Source organism: Mchenga conophoros, linkage group LG20, assembly GCF_057382185.1.
Source record: "Mchenga conophoros isolate Kocher_MC1m ecotype Shallow Benthic linkage group LG20, M_conophoros_male_GT1.1, whole genome shotgun sequence".
Taxonomy (NCBI): domain Eukaryota; kingdom Metazoa; phylum Chordata; class Actinopteri; order Cichliformes; family Cichlidae; genus Mchenga; species Mchenga conophoros.
In genome coordinates this window covers 18,865,893-18,869,604 of record NC_140545.1, presented here as the reverse complement: position 1 = coordinate 18,869,604, position 3,712 = coordinate 18,865,893, and positions in this window count along the sequence as shown.

Below are 3,712 nucleotides of genomic sequence, written 5' to 3'. Positions count from 1 at the left end.
TACACTTTGCATTTACAACAATCGGTGATTAGGAAGCCCTTATCTACCATCACTGCCATGTCTTCAGTCAACTTCTCAGCAATGCCTGATTGTTTGAATAGTTCCTTGTCACTAACCGAACCAGCATACAGATTAGAGATGAATATCACTGGACCATGAGGAGCTATGCCAACCAGGGCTTTCATCGTACAGTGGGATTTGTACGAAGAGTACATTTCACTTTGGAGAAGTGGTGAGGATGGTGTCTGACACCTCAGCTCTGTACAGTCAAGGATCATCTGGGTGTCTGAGAAATCTTTGAATTCCTCAGGGAGGTAAGCTTGCACTTCTTCACGTGTAAGCCAAATGCATTGAGACCCCAGTGCAGTGGCAAGAAAATTTGTCCATGTTGCAATAATGCGGCTCACTGTGGACTGGTGTATGTTAAATCGGTGTGCTAGGTCCCTCACCTTCAAACCAACTGACAGGAAAACCAGGAAAAGAAAAAAACTCGTCAATTGGCTGTAGCAGCTGCCTCTGGAAGGTGAAAACAAAAGGGAAAATGTTACTCCTTAAGCTATGAACTAGTAAAATTATGCTTTTCTTGGCTAAATGTTTTGTAATGGTTATGCATACCATACTGTACCATGGGGTAAACAATGAGGTGCTGTAGCACACAGTATGTAAAGGATACTGAGTCTAGCATACATACACCTGTGTATGTATGCTATTGTACATTATGTAATGTTATTATACATAAATACAATAACATTACACCTCTAGTTCTAACTACCAACTACCGTTGATGTGCGTGCAGGTGTCAACGCTTCTTTGTTCTGATTGGCAGCTGACTTGGCTCTTGAAACCCGGATCATTTTATAGATGCAGGGCTCAATCAAAAACCAAAATGCCATTAAATGATCATAGCTTGGAAATCTATTCACGAGAGAGACATACATCGTGTCAATCATTAATTAACATCCAACATTGGCATAAAAATAATGTAAACTGTGACAAATATGCTAATGGTATGCTGTATAAAATAGTCTGATTAAGAGTCTATTTGGTGTTGTATTTTACCTGTAGCATTAGGATATCGTTTAAATACTAAAGCATCTACATGAAACATACAATCAGCAGAGAAAAAGTAAATTTCTATTGTGTTTCATTAAGACTGGAAACACTTGAAATTTAACTGATGGTGACCTTGGTATATTTTAAACAGTTAGCTTGAATAGAACTTAGGTGTACCTGGTATAGAATCGGATGTCACTGTCGGAGCCAGCAAAACGCTGTAACCCAAATTCTCGCTGGACACGTAACTCCTGTATTTCCTTTCTCAGAGTCTCCACATCTTTGGACAGGTCTTCTGCAGCTGATGCAGATATGTCCAATGCAGACGGCTCAGGGACTGAGCAGTAGTCATGATCTCTTGTAAGACTGTGCTCTTCTTGATCGTCAGGAGGAACTTGTTCAGGGCGTTGCTCCGTTCTCTCCCAAACACTACGCCGCGGTGGTTCAACTTTATAGCCATTCCACTCAAAAAGTGTTGGTACAGCACCTTTAATAAGCCGCCTTCGACCATCGAGGGTTGTTGGCTCTATGAGTTGATCACTGGCAAAGTGTCTGCAGCAGACTCTGGTGTGAGAGGTAATCGTGAAATGATCCCGGCGTATGTTTACCAGCCATTGTCTTCTCAAGTCGGAATGGGTCGGAAAGCCATGAAAACTTAGTATGCTGTTAAATTTGGCTGAAGCCGAACAAAGTGGGACACAGCAATGCTCGGAGTATTTCTTCTCCTGCTTTTGAAAATGTTCTGTTTTAAATACTTTCCTTTTTATACTCATTCTGAAGCGACATTAGCATAGCTACCGACAGATAAACAAACATACCGGAAACGCCCAAGCGGTAGTATTTGGAAACGGAAATACGTCACATGCCCTAGTGCAAGTAGTCCATTTAATATAGTCAAATTTCTAGGTGTTTTGTTTGACGAAAAGCTCTCTTGGAGACCTTATAAAAAAAAAAAAAAAGCAAGAAGATCAACAATCTTAGATTTTGGGGGCAGCAAGGCAGTCCCTGAAGGGAATTTACAACTGTGCATGTGTAACTGGGAGAAATGCCCTTGACAATAACAGGAGTTAAGCTTATGGTTACATACTGGGTAATATACAGAGGCATGGTGAGGCTCACACTGCAAAGGCCATCTTGCAAGAGTACTGGAAACACAGTAAAAGCAACTTTATGAGCTTTCGGTAAGTTTAAATGAACTGAACCCCACTGAACGGGGATTAACAACTTTACACAGCTTCCTGCCTACACTTAGTCTGTGTGGTGCCTCACTCTTCCTCATTGACCTGTAGCACAAGGCTCTCACACCGACCTCCCCTGACAACCTGTTTGGACACTGAATAAAGATACAAGTACCATTAGCATTATTTCTGTATTACTCATGTCAGCACGTCTTAAGCATATATACTTTACACTTAGCAAGAGTAGCATTAGGTAGTTAACTACCTCCTTAGTTAGCCAACTACCTATCGCTATTATAACAGTGTCTAACAACAAAAGTGACATTAATTAAGAAAACCTCAACTATAGTTTCAGACGACATAAAATACCGTTTAAGAAAACATGTAATATAGAGAATTGACATCAAATGAAGGACATAGCGGAGTAACGTAGTGTTTGCATTTGACGTTAGCTAGCGTTTCTTTGTCGGTTAATTTACGTTTTCTTACCTTCGTAGTTGTGTATATATGATGCAGCATATAACTTAAATCCTTTATCTAATTTGCTGGCGGGGGTAGTCGTTACTCTGCAAATCCGATGATCATCAGTGATGTTCAATTTTGGGAGCTCTTGTAGGCAGCGAGTGTAGAACATCGCCATGGTTTAACCACACCGGAAGCACTGGGGCAGGACTACATAGAACGCGGAAGTGATTGTGCAAGTAGTCCATTGCTATAGTATCTAACCATGCAACTTTAAAGACAGTAGTTTGTCATTTTGAAAAACCAATTACTGTCACATTTGCAACAAAAAGTTAACACTGAATCCTCACACATTTGATCATTGCACAAAACACTGAGTCGTCAACACAAAACACTGAGTCATCAAACTCAGGACAATGACAAAGACAGTCACACTCATAGATACGTTCTCTTAATCAACAGTTCTGCCTCTGAATTGTAATTTCAGACCTACCCCACTACAGTCAGGCAACATTAGATATTTAGGTATAGGTTTTTCCACCAGGTTCTCAGACTTGGTAGGATTTAACTATTTTCCTCTATTAAAAACAGTAAAAGATCATCTCACACGTTGGCAAACTTTAACTACAGTATATCACTCATGGGAAGAGTAAGCACAACTAAAATTAATGTTTTTTATGGAGATAGAACTCACTTGTGGCTTGTGGTTGTGGGTGGTGGCCCCAGGTTGGGTGGATGTCTTCTTCTGTGTGGGTCCAAGTGCAGGGCCTGGGGCTCCGTTTCTCAGGACTGCTCATTTTCTGGTCTTTGCCCCTTTGGCTCCCCCACCATTTGGGGTGAGTTGGCTTACATCGGGATCAATGTTCCCTCTAATTTTTCATGGGTCGAGTGAACAAACAAATTCCCTTGGACCACTGTGAGCAACAGCAGACGTGTGCACTGTGGTCATGCCAGCATCGAATCCATCCAAGTTACATGGTTTATTAAAATAATCAAATTACAGCATTTACATTTATGTT